A 21178-nucleotide genomic window follows, 5' to 3' on the forward strand; every position below is an offset into this window, starting at 1 on the left:
GGCCTCGTGGCGCAACGGTAGCGCGTCTGACTCCAGATCAGAAGGTTGCGTGTTCAAATCACGTCGGGGTCAACGACGGTAGCTTTTTTTAGGGTAAATTGAAAAGCAAGGCGATTTCCCTCCAAGGTGTACCTAGTGGTTGACTTTGAGAGGCTTCCAAGGAGTTGTGACTGTTAAAAAAAAATTTACTGAGCACATAGTAAAGCTCTTACTGACTATTCAAGCGCTCATGCCCTGGGCAGTATCCCATCTAGTAGATAGAAAGGAGCCCCAGGGAGTCGTACAGGATGAGACTTTTACAGGCAGAAGGGACTGGGAGCGAGGAGGTTATACTAGCAAAACACAGGTTGGTTCAGGCAAAGTCACGTTCCTTTACGGGACGACAGGCATCTATCACCTCCCTAGTGCTGACCCAGTGATTTCTCCCGGACGGGCTGAAGCTTCCATCTCTGGGAGGTGCTGACGCTGTAGCTGGGAAGCCCAAATCTCCGTGTGGTGGTCGGGGCTCAGCGCAGGTGACTCCACCTTGGGCCCGTGGTCCTGTTTTTAACATGACAGAAAGGACAGAATATCTGCTCTTGCCAGAGTTTTGTGGGATGCGTTCTATTCGGCTTCTGTCCCTGACCCGCCGCTGGAATTCTGACTGCGGCAAGGGCTCCCCAGATGCGCGGCGCGTCCTTTGCAACCTTCTTTAAAGAAAGGTTTAATTTAAACACTCTCTTCTTGGGCGTTCACCACATCAGGGAACGCACAGTCTTCTGTTTCCCTCTCTCTGCTCTGCTTGCTTTCTGGACTGTTCCTTCGCCCGTCTGCCTGCAACAGTGTGTGCAANCGAGTCCTGCTGTTTGATTTCCTAAAGCTCCACAGCCCCGTCGACTTCTCCTTAGCAACATCTTCCATCAACATCTCTCGCCCCGGATGTGGACATGAATCTCGAAACTCCTCTTCCCAGATCTCCTCTTGTTCAGGGAAATTGGGGTCCTTACTGTCCACGTCTGTACACAAACCTTGTCCTGATCGCCGCACCGCCTGTCGCACAGGCCGCACATACACGCTGCTCCTTCCCAGGACGGGGCCTTTGTNCTGCCAGGTGAGCAGGGCCCTGGCCTCAGCCAGCTGCAAAGGCCTCGGTCTGGTCAGCACCGTGAGTTCAAGGACAGACACGTAGCCCAGCGGACGAGCCACACAAGCGGGAAGTGTATCAAAGTGGAAAGTACACTGTGGAGACGTGAGAGCAGGAGAAACTCGGGTGGTNGGCGAGCAGGGAGGTTTTCGCTGGAGGTGCCCGAGGCGGGTTGTGTCTGTCTTTTTGAATTGATAGTTATTAACTAGGGGGCCAGATGTTTATTACTTAGGAGTGGGAAGCAGGCTTTGGCTTTTTCTTCCTCACCTGCCCAGGGGTTTCCTGTCCTGGCGCCACCGCCTGGGCCTGTCCCGTGTGATGGGACTTCTCGCCGAGCGCGGCCGGACAGGCCTCTGGCCTTCTCCAAATCCCAGCAACAGAAGAAAACAAAACTGGACAGTATGAGACATAAAATCAACTGGATCAAGCTACCTAATGTGTCGGCGCTCCTGGCTGGGCACGGCCTCCTCCATGCTGGCCTCCAGGAGTCCTGTTAGAGCCTGAAGCCTGCTCTGACACAGTCCCACTTACGCGAACACCAGTTACGTGTGTTATACTGAAGCTATCTGTTTACAATAGAAATACGATAACATTTCTGACGTTCGGAGGTTCATTAAAAAGCTACATGACATAAAAATCAGTAGCTAATATTTCATACGTGGTTTTATACTGTTTTTCAAGTGGCTTTAATGGACATCTTTTGAATTTACTTTTAACGCCCCTGGAGGAATGTAGGCACCGTTTACACAGGAGTAAACAAGAATGAAGCCATTACGTAACTAGATCGAGTTGATTTTTATGTCTCATGCTGTCCAGTTCTGTTTCCTTCTGTTGCTAGGATTTGGAGAAACCTATTTCATGGCCCAAATTCTTTCTTTAAGATCAATTTGATGTTGGAGCTTCCTGCCATCCCTCCCCTTCAAAGAGTCCGAACCACAGCTCTCAAGTAAATACTGTAAGCTCTCTATTCTGAAGCAGAGGTGTAACAAGGTTAGAGACCAGAAGGAGACCCATGTGAAACTGGCTTTCACATGCTTTGTATAATCCAGACTATCAGAGCCCATACCTCCCTGAAAACCAAACTCAAGACTCACTTTGGTAAAGATAACTTTCACTGATCATCAGTGGTGTTCTTTGTGTTGGCTTTTTCTCCAAACTAGTGACAAGTCTTGAAAAGCAAGGGGTGTAACTTCTATTTATTTCCAGGTTCCCCTTTGGCTTTTGGTTCTCAAGCAACGCACCGACCTCGGCAGCCGTTGCTCACCCTCCCAAGGGCAAGCGATGGGGAATAGGACTGGGGAGAATTCCTACTTTCAGCATTTTCTTTACTCTTCTCGCCCCTAACGGCACCCTCCTTATACAAACGTAGGTCTTCACAGCAGAATGACCATAGGTCTTTTTTCCAAAGTGCGGCAACTTGTTTCAAACTTGAATTGAGCACTCTGACCCAGTAATTAGCCAACTTCGCTTGCATTCTAAACGAGAGATGTTTTTGGAACTTGTTTTCATTAACAATTTAAATGGGGGGAGGGAGATGGAGACAGATACTCTTATATGTTGGGTTACTTATACTTGTTTTACACCTTCAAAAGCCTCCAAGGGTTGCATGTTATCAGTTTCACTTCTTCTAGGTCACAGGTTTTCTCAGCATGTTTAGGTACAGTTTTTTGTTTGATTAAGTGCAGGGGACCAGCCTCTGCAAGCCAGAGTTGGCCCGGAGAGTGATGGTTGGCGTCGGCGAAAGAAGACACAGAGCAGCCTCTTCAGGTGGACTGCTCAANACTTCGCTTGCATTCTAAACGAGAGATGTTTTTGGAACTTGTTTTCATTAACAATTTAAATGGAGACAGATACTCTTATATGTTGGGTTATTTATACTTGTTTTACACCTTCAAAAGCCTCCAAGGGTTGCATGTTATCAGTTTCACTTCTTCTAGGTCACAGGTTTTCTCAGCATGTTTAGGTACAGTTTTTTGTTTGATTAAGTGCAGGGGACCAGCCTCTGCAAGCCAGAGTTGGCCCGGAGAGTGATGGTTGGCGTCGGCGAAAGAAGACACAGAGCAGCCTCTTCAGGTGGACTGCTCAAATTTATTTTTCAGCTTAGGGTTTTTATGTAGCAAATTCAATCAATCATGCTTAAACAATTTACATTTTTTGAGTACAGTCATAGGACTTAACATTTCTAAGTTTTCTTGGCAACAGTGATTTCACGGTACGTAATTTCCACTTCAACCAATAAAATTTAACCAGGTAGTCATAGCAAAGTTTTACATATTCTTTACTACGTATGGCAGGGTATCTAAGGATAAGTGAAGCATATTGCCAGAATACATGAGATCACAGTGCCCTTTAATTGTTTAAATTCAGTGGGCATGCAAAAACAGGATATACTTGTACCCGCAGTTGTAGGTAACAGACTCTCACAACCCCTTACTAAGAAAGAACAATGTCAACATTTATCATAGATGACATATGGAAATGTTTTACGTGGATCAACTAGAATTTGGTCTCTGCATTTACCAATCTCATTCTTTGACCAGAACAATCCATAAGTTGCCTTACAGGCTTGAGGTCAGCAGGCAAATATTTCTCTAACACCTTTTCGAGAAAGCCCTCCACAACTAGTAAGTCTTGTTTTTGTCTCTGCTTATGGCATAATATGTATTCTTACTGGCAATTAGACTCATACAAGGAAAATGAATTCTAGGTCTCTCATAGGCCCCATGCATAGCGGACTGTCTCCAATTTTGCTAATTGCTACAATATTTATTAGACAACATCTGATTGAGGGGGCGGACATGATAGTTAGGTACATTCCATTTTGGAGGAAGGGGGAACTTTAGGCGATTCTGGTTTCATATTAACCCTAGAATAGACTAACAGCAGAAGTGAGAGTAAAAGGTACAGACAAAGTAGAGAAGAAGAATTCTTCCGGGGGTTCTTCCGACTGCATTGCAGTCTCTTCCCTGGGCCTTGCCATCAGGGATGACCTGCGCGGTTTCGGTCTCCGGCAATTAAGTTTAGAAAAATCCTAAGGAAACAGCACACAATCTCGTTGCACTACCAAGCCGCAGACAGTATAACTGTCGCTATAAGGATAAATACAGAAGCTGTTGGGCGAGGAGCATTGGTGGTTCAGTGGTAGAATTCTCGCCTGCCACGCGGGAGGCCCGGGTTCGATTCCCGGCCAATGCAATTTACGTTTTGCGCACGGCGCCGGTGAAAGTATTTTCACTGAAAAATTACAAGCCAAAACTACTTCGAAGTAAACCCTCCTTTTGCAATTTCACCTTATAAACGATGCCAGTTGGCGTGCGTTTGGTTCCTCCATGACCTGACACGTCATCCTGGTGGAGCTACGTACACTCCGACCTCAACCGAATTCGGGCGCGAATTGTAAACCGCTGGTATCTGAGGGTCGAGCGTGGTGGTGCAGAGAACCGAAGGTATCCTTTCTCAGCCTTAGAGGCAATCGCTGAAAAGTAGCCAGACATCTCGTAAAGAAGGCTCCAGAATTCATTGCGTTGAAATTTAAATGTGAAAAACCACCCTGTGTGCGGCGAGCAGAGTGGCGCAGCGGAAGCGTGCTGGGCCCATAACCCAGAGGTCGATGGATCGAAACCATCCTCTGCTATCTCTTCGGCAGCCTTCTTTGGCTCCCGCCCAAATTTTAGAAAAAGGAAGTGAATAGAACCGATCACTATCAGAGGAGCCTGAGGACCAGATCCGGATGTGGAAGAATTCCCAAGGGAATGTGGTACAAACACCTGCTTCCTGTCTGGTCCGGTTCGTCCCTTGTAGTTCACTCTCTGAGTTGGGCACCATCGCACCTGTTGGATTGAACGCGGGCGCTCCCCGCAGGGGCTTCGGTATTTCGCACGTCAGGCAAGCGTTAGAATTTGTAATAACGTCTGTTACCAACGTCTCGATATTCAAAATCTTGTTCTTTTAAGTATGATGACAGGCGGTCCAGAGTTGTTAGACCAACAAGCAAACCGATGTATGGACAGGAAAGATATTATTCCTCATGGGAATATATCCAGACAGCTGGGTAGCAGTCGCGTAGTCGTGGCCGAGTGGTTAAGGCGATGGACTTGAAATCCATTGGGGTCTCCCCGCGCAGGTTCGAATCCTGCCGACTACGGAGTAGCGTTTTTCTTCCAGGTGTTACACCTGCTGGACCAACTTTGGAGACTGCAAAACACACAAAATAGCAGGAAATACACCATTTTCCTGGATATTAATATATCTGTCCTTGAAGCTGTAAGCAGGTAGTTGTCTTTTAGTATAACAGTGGATGAAGAAAATTTTTGAAAATGATTTTGGGAAAACATTAGGGATTTCTGAAACCTCTATAAAGATGCTAAAACATGCCCAGGCTTTAAATCTTTTTTTTTTTTTTTTTTTTAATTGCTATTTCCCTATCCAGAATCCAGCTCGGGTCTGACTTCTGAAACTGAACCCTGGAATTTGGGCACATCCAATGCATCATCACTCTTATACTTGTGAGCACATTTGTTGCTTTGCAATCAGTGTCTCAAACAGGAAATCTCCAACCTTTCCTCCTTCTGAAGCCCTCTTATCATGCCACTTAGGAAGGCAGAATTGCAGAGAGGAAGTACAGGATAGAGAATTTTCAAAACTGTTTTCAGACACTGGCTAAATATTATTAAGAAAAAAAGAACTGTTGTGCTTGATAAAGCTACCAGATACACAATACTGTATATGCAACATAAATAAGGGTAAGTATAACAAACATTTATCTTTTGTTACACTTGCAATCGATCCACTACAGAATGCAGATAAACGAAAAGAAGAACGTAAAAATACTTAGAAATGTAAAAGTTCTTAATCCTTGTAATTACTAGTAAATCCCCATGTTACATTTGACTTTTTTCTTTTTGCGTTTTCTGAATTCATACATTCCCTAAGAGATATTTTAAGTGTTGACACTTTCCCCTATAAACCCACAGGCAGACAAATGTTCATTGTCCAGGTTAGGAATTCAGCAAATGCACAGTTTTGATTTTTCTAGGAACACAGGTACTCAAGCCCTCCATGAACCTGGAGAAAATTCCAAGCAAAGACGAGCTCTGCTGGGCTTTCCCCCTGACCGAGCAAGTCTGTTGCCTCCTGGGATCCAGGGAACGTGGACCTTCCGCACCTGTTCAAGACAGAGATCCAACCACACGTGTGCAACACGCTGCAAAGAGCTTCCAAAAATTTGCCAGAGAACCTGACTGTTGTTGGCCCCATGGTGTAATGGTTAGCACTCTGGACTTTGAATCCAGCGATCCGAGTTCAAATCTCGGTGGGACCTGTCAACGTTTTAGTATCTTCTCTTCTCTAAAATCAACCCTGCACCTGGGTTGGGCCAGAGACACTTGTGCACCTGAGCACCGCATCCTAGACAGCAGGGTGACACTGTCCTGCAGAACTGTGTGGCTTGTGTGCTTTTCTGGAATTCTATGTCCTCGTCTGCCCACCCCCACCCCCGGCATTGGAAAATCAGGTTATCATCTGGATCCCCTAAGTACTTCTGTTTCACACCCCAGACCTCACTTCTGGGTTTGGGTTCTAGCAGGTTCTAACATGAACTTGGCCTTATGTTGGAATGCGTGTGAGCCCTGTTGTTGTGTTTGTTTCAGAGCATCTGCTGTCTGGGATATAGCGGTTTCCTATTGATACTTAAAAAATAAAAATCACACTCCTATATAATCCTACATTTAATATTCATAGATTTTCCATTAAGGGCATGCATGTAGTGGCCCCATGGTGTAATGGTTAGCACTCTGGACTTTGAATCCAGCGATCTGAGTTCAAATCTCGGTGGGACCTGCTTTGGTTTTGGTCACCTGTCCCCACATTTCAAATTGCTAGTGCATCCTGCTGTGTGGGCATGAATTTTACACTTGGGCTTTCTTCTCCAGAAGAGTGTCATGTAATTCCTTACTCTCTTCTCAGACTCATGAGAAATATAACCTATTTAAAACAGCTTTGTGTCCTTCTGGGAAACTTTTTGGTCTTCCTGGGTTCCTGATGTCAGCCTGATCCTCTTTAGTCTTCAGGCCCTAACAGTTCATGTATCAGACTCCACTCCCTCTTGTCTGAAGCTCGTCGCAGTGCACGGGCCCCACACACGTACATACATAACCACTGTAGTAGAAAGCGCCTCATGGAAGGACCCTGAGGTTAGCACTGTAGACTCTAAGTCCAGCAGTTCGAGTCCAGATCTCTTCGGGACCGCCGCACCATTGTGGTGGTTTTTCCTCTGTGGTTCTCCTAACTCATTGGCTCACCTTGGAGGCGCATACATCTGGCAGCAGGCTCTCCAATTACTTCCGGATCAACAGCCAAACCCACACAGGGTCCCTGGCTAAGAGAGAATTGTCTCTGACTGCTTACCTCTGACTACCTACTTCCTCCCCCTCACACTTGATGTCCCTTTTGCCTTTCTGCCCTGAGTTCCTTAGATCCTGGTAAGGTAGAATCCTGGCCCTGGTGACTAGGAGTTTATGTTTTACAGTCCCCTTCCCAGGTCCCTCCCGTCATGGAGCCTACTTGAAGTGTTCCATCAGCTTCTAATCACTAACTCCGTCCTGAGAAAGCTCCTCCTGCACGGGAGTCTCGCTGTAGGTGCACGTTAGAGCCTCCCCGGTCTGCGCTCATTAGAGGCTCCATGCCATGCCCTGGGCTAATGTGCTGCCTACATTATTTTGAAGATACACTGACCTGTTAGGAGTACACATCAGTCTTTCATTGGAGACCCAGCTTCAAGGGCCTCATGATGTAATGGGTAGTACTTGGACTTCAGCTCTCAGTGGACTGGTTGCAGCTTTGGACACCTTGCCCTTGTGTTTTCCCAAACCAAGGGTACACTCTGCTATGAATAGATGCCCCCTTAGACTCTCACGTCCCCCCCGCCCCCAATCAACATCCACTCCTTGCTCTTTCCTCTGGTGACTGAAAACTGTCCTCTCTCCATTAGCCTCATGTCTTCCTAGAATCTCTCCTCTTGATGCCTGTTTTTGCTTTGCCTGGTGCCTGAAGTCAGACCCATGTAAGTTAATTATGTATTCGGGGAATTAAGAGTTCATAGGTCTCAGGCCGCTCCTTTCTCCCCTGGAGTTCACACAAATGTTCTGTAGGCTAACTTTGCACTTGAAAATGTCCCAGTCATGAAGTGAGACCCTAGCCATCAGTTCCCATTGTTTCTATACAAGAGTCTCGCTCTTAATGTTCCCTAGATTGAGTTTATGTCCAAACATCTTGAAGATCAACTGACTGGATTCAATAGTATACGTGTCTTCCCTTGAAGGTTTGTTACACAGGATCCCATGGTGTGATGTTTAACCCTCTAGACATTGGATCCTTCTGTTGACTCTCCTCTCCTTAGTTCAAGTACATCTTCCAGTGATCTCAGTGACAGTAAGAGAAGAGGCTCCATAAACTCCTCTGGTCTCTGAACATTGTTCCGGAAAAAGCCCTGCAAACTTCCTCACGCCTATGAAGCCCCAGTCATGGTAATGTTTTAGAACCTCTGTATTAGTTCCCCATCGCTGCTGTAGCAAATTACCCCGTATTTCTGGCTTAATATGACATGCATTACCTTTCTTACAGCCCTGGAGCTCCGCAGCCTAAAAAGAAGGGGTCAGCAGGTTTCCTGGAGACTTCAGGGAAGAATCTTATTTCCTTGCCATTTTCAGCTCCTAGTGGTCTCTTCCCCGAATCATGTCCTGCCTCTATAGTCACAGTTCCTACTATTGACTCTGACCTTCTTTTGGGTGCCCTTGGAAAATCCAGGTTAATCTCTTCATTTCCAAATCCTCAATTGAATCGCATCGATAAAGTCTCTTTTACCAGGCACGGTGGTAACGTGTTCATAGGGTCTGCAGATTAGGATGTGGGTCTATGTCAGAAGCCAGTATTCAGCCTCCCACATCCTTTATTAACAAAGAGAAAGTGTCTAATAATGCTCTTTAGATTGATTCTGTTGACCAGGACTTTGTTCAGAGGTCAAATACAGATCCAGCCTCCACAGGTCCAATAGACACTCTTCTATAAGGGCTCCATGGTGTAATAATTAGCATGAAGTCAGATCTGGAAATCTTACAGTCTTTTGTATTTTTACCTTCTCAATGGCATTCCCTCCCCTCCACGGGATCTCGGGGCCATCAGGCCTTCCCGAGTTTATGATTATCTGTTGTATAGACTGCCACAAGATTGGCACCTATACAAGATACACTTCGTCTTACAATTGCGGTGAGTCTCTAGGGTCAGCGTGGCTGGGTCTTCTGCTTCGGGGTCCTTTGTGATCTGCATCCAAAGTATTGGCTGGACTGGAGTCACCTCGAAGCTCAACCAGGGAAGGATCCACTCATTCCCAAACTCACATGTGTGTTGCAGGATTTAGTTCCTCAAAGGATGTGAAACTGAGGGCCTCAGGTGCTGGCTGGCTGACGGCTGGAGTCTGTCAGTGGGTCCTTGCCACATGGATCTTACCAATGTGATGGCTCGTTTTCTCAAAGCATGAAAGCTGAGAGAGCAACAGTGCACATGTTTGGGTAAGCTGGAAATCACGATCTGGTGTCATCTAATCATGCAAGGGACATCCTGTCACATTGACTGTGTCTGTATGATAGGAGCAAGGTCCAGCCCACACTCAAGGGAAGGAATGACACAAAAAATATATCTACCACACTAGATTTCAGAGACCCCAGAAATCCCAAAGCAGAATGAGCCCTGTCCGGCTCTGGCCTTCTCCTAGGACTCATACTTCACAGGTAGCTTTTTTTTTTTTTCCCCTTAGTCAGCAAGTGCTCTATTGAGAAGAATTGCTGGTACCTCCTAACTGAGAACATTCTTTCTAGGTCTCAGTTTTTATAGTTTTCCTTTTTCTTTACAATTAAGCCAGCATTAAAGGGCTAGACCATCACTCTCGTAATATCACTCCTCACAAGTGAATCAGGATCTCTATGCATAAGGCCCTCCGCTGGCTATTTTCCTGGAGTTTCCCAGGGATTCAAATGTGCAGCAAGGAGTGAGACCCGGAGAGCTCACGTCCCACTGCTGGTACCCTTCAACTCGCCGCCACTCCAAGGCATTTACTATTTTCTTACACAGGTTTTGATTTTTAATTATTTATTCCCTATTTCTGCATAATTACATTTCACCAGGGCAGGGAGGTTTACATGCTCCTCTGTTTAGAACATTGCCTGGCATATGTCAGATGCGTGATAAATATTCTTTGAGTGATCGAATAAATAAAAGAATCAGTGAGCTCTTCAGATGGGCCTCGGTCACCACATTTCACAGTCCCAGTCCTAACACCTCCCCAAGCCCAAATAAATAGTTTTTCCTTCCAGCAGCATTTTCGAATTTGTCACTCACTTAAACTCAAAAACGACAACTTTGTATCTTTTACTTGTGGTATGATACGTGCTGCCGAAGTGAGCACTCTTCTACCTGTTTTAGATGGATATGTTTTGATATTGATTTGATAATTCATATGTTTGCTATTTATGAAATCATTTCTTGACCCCTCCTTAGGCCATTCAATTTAAATCCTGATCATGTCTCAAATGTCATCTTCTGTTCTCGTTCATCCTAATTTTCTTACTGATTTTTTATTATATCATGCTGCATGTGCGTGTGTGTGTGTGCGGGCGCGCGCGCGCGCGCACACACACACACACACACACACACAGAGTTATTTACTGATTTTTGTGATACCATTGGGTGTGGATGAAAGAGAGAAACCAGCCCCCGGCGCCCGGGAGCAGGCATGATCAGACATGTGACCTGGGTCGCTCGGAACTGGTCTGGCGCTCACTGCTCATGGGATTTATTTGTTGAGCAGGAACAACCTCACATGATAAGAGCCTCGGCAAGGGCAAGGGCGTTCTCTGATCCTGATGGTGCGAGAGACAGAAACAAACAACAACAGAACGTTTCATAATCTAGTCTCAGAATAGACTGAAAAGGTCCCGTGCGCGCCACAAAAATACCAAACATCTGCCCGCGTGTGTAAGGGACTGCTAGTTTTACCAATTTAGCTTCATTCTGTTCTTACCTTTTCCCAGATAAAACTTATGAGGATATCAAATCACAGAATGATGCCTTCCCCTCCTGACAGCTGCCACCAAGAACAAAGCCTGGCTTCCTTGACCCCTCCCTCAAGTCACCCGACATAAGACACAGTGCTACAATAAGGCAAAAGGCCTTTTTGTTAGTTTGGTTTGGTTTTTCAAATTCCAGATATAATGGACGTGTAACATTGTGGAAGTTTCGAACGTGCAATGTGTTGATGCGTTTATGTGTTGTGGTATGATTACCGCGTGCCATTACCCAACACCTTCATCATGTCACGTAATACTCATTTCATTTTTGTGATGAGAATGTTTAAGATATGGTCTCTTGGCAACTTTAAAGTATATGCTATACTATTGCTGACTATAATCACGTGCCTGTCCATGAGGTCTTGAGAAGTTATTTACCTTCTAACAGCAAATTTTGTGCCCTTTGACCCCCATGCACCCCCCCCCCCCCCCCCCCCCNCATCCCATGCAGCCTTTGTCTTTCGATCTGGCTCCGTTCACTTAGCATAACGCCCTAGAGTCTACCCATGCAGTCACAAATGGCAGTTTCCTGTATACAAAGATACATTCATTCGTTGACACTTCGGTCTGTTTTTCCAAATTTCAGCGATTGTGAATGCTGCTGAAGCGAACAGGGGAGTGCAGATATCTCTTTGGGTAACTTGTTTTCATTTCCTCTGGATAAACACCCTCAAGTGGGATTGCTGGGTCACAGGGTAGTTCCATTTTTAATTTTTTGAGGAACCTCGATACCGTGTTCCAGAGCGGCTGCACCAGCTTCCATTCCCAGCAACAGTGCACAAAGGACCCCTTTTCTCCACAGAGTTACTAACACTTATTACCTATTGACTCTTTGCTGATAGCCATTCTAACCGATGTGGGGGCATTGTGGTTTTGACTTGCATTTCCCTGATTATTAGCGATGTTGAACATGTTGGCCAGTTAGATGGAAATGTCGTTCCGTGAAAGGGAGGTCTACACAAAATGGCGTCCAGAAGCCCAGGGAGCTGGAAGACTGAAGAAAAGGCCGACAAGTCTAGTTTGAGGAGAAATGGTTTATCAAAGGGATTTAGGTAGAGAAGTGTGTCTTGGGTGACTCCACGTCCTGTGAGACCTGCTTTTATAGCCTTGGAGGCTGGGAGCACACAGGAGGACTGCCTGGAGGAGATGTTGGAGACTCACAGTTGTTTCTCCAGAGCAGACTGAGGACGTGGTGCCCAAAGGTGTACTTATCATGGGGTTGGACAGAAACACTGTGTATGTGGGGGGTGGGAGTGTGTCTGGGGGCTGTGCTCAGGAAGGCTTCAGGTCACAGGGTGGTCATCACAGCAGAGCTGCCTGAGATGGTGCTAGGCTGGTCCATGCAAATGTCTATAAAGTTCTCTGAGCATTTTTAAATTGGACTTGATTGTTGTTGTTTTTATTGAGTTGTAAGAGTTCTTTCTATATTTTGGATAGTAAATCCTCCTCCAATATATGGTTTGCAAATATTTTCTCCTATTCCATAGTTTGCTTTTTCATTTTTTTGATAACTTTTGTCCCGCAGACCCGATTCAGTTTGATAGAGTCCTACTTGTTGATTTTCTCTTTTGTTGTTTGTGCTGTTGGTGTCTTATCCAAAAAATCATTGCTGAAAGAAACGTCGATGAGCTTTTCCCCTTATGTTTCCTTCTAGGAGTTTTATGGTTTCTTGTCTTATATTTATGTCTTCAATCCAAGTCCAGTTAATTTTTGTGAGTGCTGTGAGATCAAGGTCCACTTTCAGTTTTCTGTAGATGGTTATCCAATTTTGGATCAAGCCAGTATTTGGATTACATCCGATATGAAGGTTGTGCGGCCTCTTTGATGTTGAGGTACATTCTCTCTATACCAAGGTTGTTGAGAGGTTTTTTGTTTTTGTTTTTTTTAAATCATGAAAGACTGTCGTGTTTTGTTAACAATGCGGCATGACAGACGTGAACATGAAAGAATGTTTGTATTTAATAAGGTCTTTAAAACCTTATTAAACACCCCTTTAACTGAGATTCTGCAAGGTCTCTGGAGGTCTGTGCTCTTTCTTGGGGCGGCAGTCACAGACCCCTGACCCAACTGCAGGCGTGTTCCCGGTGATCTGTGGCGGGTGGCCATCGAAATGGGCAATAATAAAAAAAATAAAAATAAATGACAGTAAATTCTTTTTAAATCAAACCTACCTGCACGAAACAAACAAAACAAATAGAAACAAAACAAAACAAAGCTCCTTCAGAATGTCCTAAAATTTTTTAATAAAGTCCAAAGTCCAAAATCTTTGGCGTGGCTTCCGGAACCGGGTACAGTGTGACCTTGACGCCTCACTTCCAGCTCTCCCCCGGTCACCCATCTGGCCTTCCTGGAGGAGTGACTCTTTCCAACAAGCGCTAATGTTGCCCGGGGCAGCCGTCCTTCTGGGAGTCCCGCCCAGAAGTGTCCTCCGGTAACAGGCGTGATACATGGTTTCAGTGTACGTGCCCTGATAGGAACGACGAGATCCAATTTGATTTCTAGAACCAAAGCAGTCATTCACTCCGTTCTTCTGACAGAGGCTCCCACGTTTCCTTAGGAAGCGTATTTTGTTTTTATTCGGGTCCACATCCTCCTTCCCCAGGCTATAGTCTTTTCTTTATTTTATTTTTTCCTTTGTCTAGATAAGAGGGCCACTTACAGGGAGTAAAGAAGTCTTCATTAACAAAACAATAGGAACTGCAAAATAGAGCCGTGCGCAGATAGCAACATAAGATTTGTCTCAGAAGCCGCCAGCAGGTGACGAGGTGGCCGAGTGGTTAAGGCGATGGACTGCTAATCCATTGTGCTCTGCACGCGTGGGTTCGAATCCCACCCTCGTCGTCGGCTTTCCCTCTGCGTCGGTGGAGTGAGGTTTTAGCTCTTTGTGAGCGATACGAGTTGGAAGAGAAGAAGAGGAAGAAGAAAAAAATAATCTAAACTACGAAAGCCCCAGTAGCTTTCACTATTTATAACCTAACCTGTTTTAACCGTTTTACCGACCTCGGAGGGTAGATTTACTCCCATCGCCTTGATGGGAACGGCGGCCTGAAACTCAGGCTCCGGACCCTCCGCCGTCCTTCGCGGGTCAGCCCCTTGCCCGGCGGCCNCCGGCCGTGCGGTTGCCGACGCACAGGTAATGCTGGCGCCCCCTTCTGGTAAGCGATCCCTTTACAAGACCCACATCGACTGTACCTTTCGCGTAAATTCGCGAGGAAAAGCATCTTCTCTATTTTTTTTTTTTAAAGTAGACCCCATGCCCATCAGGGGGCTTGAACTGCCGACCTGGGGAGCGAGAGTCACGTGCTCTACCGTCTGAACCAGCCAGGCGGCCGAGCGTCATTCTCCATTTTGGATTTTGGTTGAATGAGTTTAAATCAAAGATCTCTTCCAAGCGCCGCAGCCTCTATTTGTTTCTCCCTTCTTTGCTCATCCATCTTCTGCCGTTTGCATCTTAATTTTAGCACATAATCCCTTAAAATCTCGCCGTCACCTGTTCTCACTTTACTGTGAACTAGGCAGCAAGGCTCAGGTATACAGTGTACAACACACAATCTGTAGGGACCGTAGTAGAGATTTTCTCTTTGAAAACTACTCCCTCTGTCACCTGTCTCCGTTTTACAGATGAGGAAACTGACGTAGAAACCAAACCAACTGTTTTAAACAATCATACAACGAGCCTTTCCTTACTAAGGTTCGTGAAAACCAAGTTCTTCCAGATCAAGTGGTTAGGGTGATGAGTTCTTTCCAGTATGTTCACATCTTGCAACTGACACTGTGACTTCTGAGATCTAGAATATTCTCAAGTACATCTGTCATAAGCCAGTGGATCTTCGAAAAACCTCATGAGGATTGAGGCCTATGCAGCACGAAATCTGAAGCAATATCTAATTTTGAGTTTTATCTAACAATATCTGGCTTATATGGCACTTGCAGTTTGAAGATGGTTTACAAACTCCTAAATATAAGAAGACCACCAGACCGTTAAAAATTAAATGAAAAAACTCACAAAAAGCTGTTGATAAGATTCCTAAATAAAAATTAAAACTATCACATGGCCCAAGACACCCCTTATCTGCACAAAACCATAGCGTGTTAAAGTACAGCAAACCGGAAAATGTCGTCACTGTCCTGACTGGCAGAGACCGCGGTCCGCTTTAACGTGGCTGAGTGACGCATGAATGGAAGATGCCTCATAAAAGTTAATTGCCTTTATCTCAGTGATATTTGGTGCTTCCAAATTCAAGATAATTGATCTCCTGCCCAGAACTAGGAAGGCCAAGGACACAGTGTGGTTGAACAAAGTTGGATTTACTGTCTTGTTACAATGAGGGAGGCAAAATATGATGCTCTATTAAGTGACTCCACTACTCTGTGACCGGGTACCTTCAGAATTTTTGTCTCAAAGGTGAGAGGATCAGAGCAGGACTAGAGCTAAAATTGGTTTTAAAAAAAGCAGTAGTTCCTCACGTGACCCAGGAAGGAGTGGAGGTTTGGTAATCTTTGTTACATGGACAATATCATTGCTTTTCATCTGTGTTCAGACATGATTATGGGCAGTTTTTTTTTTCTAATAGTTTATTGTCAAATTAGTTTCCACAAAACACTCAGTGCTCATCCCCACAATGCAGTTTTTTGCTTTTATCTTGCTTCGCGATCATCACAAAGTGGCCTTGCCTGTTGTTGGTATTCTCGGAAATTATTTATGTTCAACAGGAATTTCCTAGGGCTTAGCTGGGAGCACCGGGCCAGCTCCTAGCAACACTCGGGCCCAGCTCTGAGTGTCAGACCAGTTCCTGGCTGTCAGAGGCTGCTTTTCTCGTTCTCAAAGTGTGTAGAATTCATACACATGATGACTCATTTTTAATATGAAATATTTAAGGTAACAAAAAGGGAGGAATAACTGCTAAAATTCAAAAATCTGTACTCAGTCCTCACATGATTAAACTGTTGGCAATTTTCCATTCCTTTCTGTATCCGAGCCCTTTGCCTGAACTCCTCAGTTCCTCTTCAAGAGATGGAGTGTCGTCCCTTATCTCTGGGCTGCAGCCTGAGGATGACTTGGGTCAACCTTAGTAGACACAAGTCAAGCAGGACCTTTAAATACATTTGCCATCTTCGTGACAGGAAGTCCCCTCCAGGGAGTGGCTGCGATTTCACTCATGGTCCCAGAGGGAACATGCTTCAAGGTCACGGGAGCCCCTGCAGCAGGGAGCCCAAGAGCCACAAGGCGCTGTGCCCACAGCTCAAAAATACAGCCTTTGGTGAGCTTGGCCAGATCATTTGCCTTCAGACATTTGAGTAGTAAGTGCTTACTGTTAGGTGCTTTTAGGAGTTTGTGTTTTGTGTGTTTGTTACGGAGCAATAGCTGACTGCAACACACAGTCTTTGCTGCTTCCAGGTCATGATAAAAATCCTTACATTTTCGAAACTACCTTCTCTAATATATCATATAATTTATGTATATATTATATAATCCACTTACTCTCTTTTATGTTTTCTGTGTTGTTCCCTTCCCCTCTCCCTATCCCCCAGCCCAAGTCTCTTAAGGACATGGACTTTTGCATACTTTGTTTCCTGTGATCCTCGGATCTTAGATCCTATATCCCAGAGTCCTAGCGTGCTCCAGAAACACTTACTACATTTGTGAATCTGCTCTGTCCGTGTCCAGCAGGGCCCAACCCCCATGTTTGTAATCCACACCCAGGAAGCCTTCTTTTTTCTGTTCTTCCAGTCACTTTTCCCATCCATCGCTAATGAGTGGGGTTTTTTTGTTTTTGTTTTTGTTTTTTTTCTGAATCCCCTTCTCAAAGCCGGAAGGCTTACACATCTATTGGGGTGTGTGTGTGTATATATTCTTATTATATATTCTTATTCTCTGGATTTGGGGACAAGCCCCCTAAGCCCCAGTGACCATTTAAGGGTCAGGATATCTGCAGATGGCCCTATCATTTTTTTATTTTCTTCTCTTTGGCACTTCCTGGTCTGGAAAGGCTGTCTGCTCCTTTTGGTATCCTTTGCTGTGAATGCAGGAGAAAGAGAAAGAAGAAAGGGTAAAATAATTTGTATCAGGAACATTTTTATCTTCATGGATCAGAACTTCTACTTCCATGAACCTCCTGGAGAGGGTGTGGGCGAAAAAAGTCAGTTTATCCTCTGGCGCGAAGGGTTCGATGCCCATCGGGTGGGGAGGGGGAAGCTTTTGCCTGTTCTCAGGAAACCAGAAACATGCGAACAACTTAAATATTTCTTAACTGCAGCTTTATCCAGTTCTTTTGAGATTATATCCTTTCTGGGTTTATAAAGGGTTTACTTAGTGTACATGGTACATTTTGTGAGGAAGCAGTGAGTGCTTTCTTATGACATGAACGCGTTGCCACTTTTTTCCTCTGAGAAATCTCATCCTCTGAGAACCAGCGCTCAAGCCCCCAACTTTTCTTTACAATTTGGACCCGACAGCCGTCTAGAGAAACCCACAGTCACAGCAGAGGCTAAAAGAGAGGCTGGGGAGAGGAAGAGATAATAATTATTCCCTTGTTTTAATACTCATTGCTCTGACCTAGCAAAAGCACTCATGCGCGCCATGTGATGTGAACAAACTGTTTCACCAGGAAGTCAAGAATTGGAAATGACTCTTTCTCCATCCTAAAGTTTAAAATTCGGGTTATTCAGGCATAAAAATGTGGGGTTTTTGTATTTTCCACCGCTATCTTCTTCTGTCTTCCTGTTTGCCTACACACTCTGTAAACAGCTGGGTTCTTTTCCTGGCCTTAACGTTTCTGTTCTGTAGTTCAGGTTTGCATATGAACTGTTCTCATCCTTTTGATGGCGACACAGGTGGAGGCAAAAAGTCAGTTAAGGAGAAGAGGGTGAGAGTGAAAACCAGTAACACAGACTGCAGCAGCGGCCGCCGGAACGTCCAAGGACGCACAGACTCAGACCAGAGGAGACAGAGACAGAGAAGAGATTCGGGGACAAACGACAGGTTCCCCCGGTGCAGGCCCCAGGGCCCCGCGTTAGTCACAGACTCCGCCCTTCTTAGAGAGGGGTCGCTTTACACATCCGACGCCTCTTAAAACCCGGATCTCCCAAGGCTTTTCAATGCCCCCTTGTGGGTAGGAAAGACGAGCCGGGTTTGTAAAACCGGTGACAGGTGGTCCCTCCTCCCGCCGCGTCAACTATAGCCACTTTGGGGGTTGAGTAAAAAGAGCCAGAGCTAACCACGAAGGGATTCGAACCCTCAATCTTCTGATCCGAAGTCAGACGCCTTATCCGTTAGGCCACGTGGTCCCCAGGCGCGTGGTCGTGTCGCAACACTTAGAAAGTATAATGAGCCCTCCGCCGGGTCCTGAGTCGCCCGTAACGCGCCACCCACCCGCGCTTTCAACACTAGGTTCCTGGGGTGTTTGAGGCCCCGGCGGCGGGACTGGAACTGACAGCCCGGGTAGGAACTGACAATTGCCATGCGTGCTCCGTGGGGGACAAAAGTCGCTCACGTGACCGCTCCCGGGCAGAAAACCTGCTCCTGGGGCCGAAAGGATGCCAGAGGACCGCATATCTTCTGCGTCAAGGGATGTATTCGAATGCGCTTGGAGCGTCCTCCCTGTTCACACTCATCCACACTCACTAGTCTCAGACCCCAGGTGCCCGGACCGTCCCCGCACAGGGACCGTGTACCCGCCCCCACAAGGCGGTCGGCACCCGCACCAGTGTCTTTCTCGGCTCTTGCAGGCCCCCCGGTAACAGCTTTCCCCTTCTCACACTCTGGTACCTTCTGCGATTGTTGTCCTGTGTCGTCAGAGCGATTTTCAGCGTGTCTCCATCGGGAGAAGAGCGTGCTTTTTGTTGGCGTTGCTTAGGGCTTTCGAGCGGGCCAGGGTCACTAATAGTATTTGAGGTTTCCATATGTGAAGAGAGAAATACTATCGCAGTATCACGAACATTGACGGTTAACAGTTTTTCCGTTTCATAGATGACTCCCCACAAGAAAGTGTTGCAATAAAATTCTATGGACGAGTCATTTACAGAATTTACAGTGTTGTGTAGAGCGCTTGGCCCAATAAAGTGGTAGAGATTTACACTTCCAGCTTGGATGGCTTCTTTCCAGTTCGTCAGTGAGCCTGTGTGACCTTGTTTAACGATAATGTCGACAATCTACACACATTGAATTTCGTTAATTTTCTTAAAACTGGTCCTCTTGGCTCATCTGTGACAGGTCTTGGCTTTTCTTGACTAGTAAATTAGCAGATTCTGGAACACAGACATGGGGTCTGTTATGTGTCCCCCTTTCCTTGTCCGCAGAATACCATCAGGCAAATAGTAGGAGCTCAATAAAAATGGGCTCAATTTCTCACATACATATTTTTGGGGGGTGGAATTTTGCAATAATCTTTAATGTGGGGGTTATTGAGCTAAGATTATTTTATCCTGCAAAAATCTGACTACGGACATGTTCTCTTTCTCTCCCCCTGGAAGCAGGAAGACGGTGGCTAAGCCATCGTGGGTGGTGTTGGTAGAAGTGGTAAGAGGAGACCACCAGGCTCAGACATGTGGCCTGTTGGAGACATGATTTTCAGGAGGATCACTGGCAAGGATGTCCAGCCAAAATAAGTTTTTTTTAAGTTTACTTGTTTATTTTCAGAGAGAGCGAGAGAGAGCAAGCGAGCAGGGGAAGGGTGGAGAGAATCCTAAGCACGCTCCACACTGCCAGCACGGAGCAAGACGTGGGGCTGGGACTCAACAGCCGTGAGCTCACGACCCGAGCTGAAACACCAGGAGTCGGGTGGCTTAACCTTCCAGCCAAAATTATTTTTGAGGATGGCTGGTATCTTGGTTTCTATGACATTTCCCCTCAAGCATCAACATATATTCTGGTGATACCCAAGGAACATATATTCCAAATACCTGTGGCAGAAGATGATGAAAACCTGAGGGGCGCCTGGGTGGCTCATTCGGTTGAGCATCTGACCTTGGCTCAGGTCATGATCTAACGGTTAGTGGGTTCCAGCTCTGCGTCGGGCTCTGTGCTGGCAGCTCAGAGCCTGGAGCCTGTCTTCGGATTCTGTGTCTCCCTCTCTCTCTGACCCTCCCCTGCTCACGCTGTTTCTATCTCTCTCAAAAATAAGTAAAACATTAAAAAAAGAAAGAAAACCTTGGACATTTGATGGTTGTTGGCAAGAGATGCGCTGCTGATACGGGCCTGGTTATGGGATGGTGGCCAGTGAAGGCTGAGTTTGGGGTTTGGTCTGTCGGTCACGTTCACCTGCCTGTTTTCGGAGCTGTGCAGATGCACTGGTCTCCTGGTCTAGCGTGCTTTACGGATAATGTTCTCTTCCCTTGTCATGTTCTAATATGTTAGACAGTACACTTACGCTTGTCTGTGAATGGAGAGGTTGAAGAAATGATTTTTAAAAACCGCATACATTATGAAAGACATTGTTGCATTGTTTGCTATAAGACCAAAAACCAACACCCTTACCCCAAACAGTCAAAGATCAGACTACCAGCTTGAAAGCTCCAGAGATTTTTTTTTCTAATGAGAAAATTTGATCGTATTACTCCTTTGATCAACGTTGGTGATGGTTTCTTACTGCCCACAGACAAATAAAATCAAAACCCATTTGCATTGCACATTCACTTCCTTATGACTGGCACTTTCCCTAGCTCTTCTGCCACAACGCAGAATTACATTGTAGGCCCTAAAATTTTCAGGGCTCCTTTGATATCTTTGAGCCTCATAGGGCCCCCAAAGGCCTGTGAATTTGCCTGTTCTCACAGGATATGACCTCACAGGTCACAGAGGAGCCCAGTTCCTCTATCAACCAGACCAGGTACATCCAATCAGCCCCTCAACCTAATGGGTTTCCCCTCCCTGTCAGTCTTGGAAGCTGATAAGCCAATCCATCTTTTGGAGGGAACCAGGGGCCACTGTACCCCCTGG

General features: G+C 45.8%; 8 non-coding genes across 8 annotated transcripts; 7 read left to right on the forward strand and 1 right to left on the reverse strand.

Annotated features, from left to right (window-relative positions):
• Window positions 1-72, forward strand: TRNAW-CCA (transfer RNA tryptophan (anticodon CCA)). The gene has a single exon. It is a non-coding gene; the product is annotated as a tRNA-Trp (tRNA).
• A 4175-nt stretch (window positions 73-4247) lies between these two features.
• TRNAG-GCC (transfer RNA glycine (anticodon GCC)) lies at window positions 4248-4318 on the forward strand. The gene has a single exon. It is a non-coding gene; the product is annotated as a tRNA-Gly (tRNA).
• A 367-nt stretch (window positions 4319-4685) lies between these two features.
• On the forward strand, window positions 4686-4757 carry TRNAM-CAU (transfer RNA methionine (anticodon CAU)). The gene has a single exon. It is a non-coding gene; the product is annotated as a tRNA-Met (tRNA).
• Window positions 4758-5185: 428 nt separating this feature from the next.
• On the forward strand, window positions 5186-5267 carry TRNAS-UGA (transfer RNA serine (anticodon UGA)). Its single transcript has one exon. It is a non-coding gene; the product is annotated as a tRNA-Ser (tRNA).
• A 1104-nt stretch (window positions 5268-6371) lies between these two features.
• Window positions 6372-6443, forward strand: TRNAQ-UUG (transfer RNA glutamine (anticodon UUG)). The gene has a single exon. It is a non-coding gene; the product is annotated as a tRNA-Gln (tRNA).
• Window positions 6444-6889: 446 nt separating this feature from the next.
• TRNAQ-UUG (transfer RNA glutamine (anticodon UUG)) lies at window positions 6890-6961 on the forward strand. Its single transcript has one exon. It is a non-coding gene; the product is annotated as a tRNA-Gln (tRNA).
• Window positions 6962-14000: 7039 nt separating this feature from the next.
• Window positions 14001-14082, forward strand: TRNAS-GCU (transfer RNA serine (anticodon GCU)). Its single transcript has one exon. It is a non-coding gene; the product is annotated as a tRNA-Ser (tRNA).
• A 4373-nt stretch (window positions 14083-18455) lies between these two features.
• TRNAR-UCG (transfer RNA arginine (anticodon UCG)) lies at window positions 18456-18528 on the reverse strand. The gene has a single exon. It is a non-coding gene; the product is annotated as a tRNA-Arg (tRNA).
• Between the last annotated feature and the right edge of the window lie 2650 nt (window positions 18529-21178).

The sequence above is a fragment of the Crocuta crocuta genome, unplaced genomic scaffold (assembly GCF_008692635.1).
Source record: "Crocuta crocuta isolate KB4526 unplaced genomic scaffold, BGI_CrCroc_1.0 scaffold811, whole genome shotgun sequence".
NCBI lineage: Eukaryota > Metazoa > Chordata > Mammalia > Carnivora > Hyaenidae > Crocuta > Crocuta crocuta.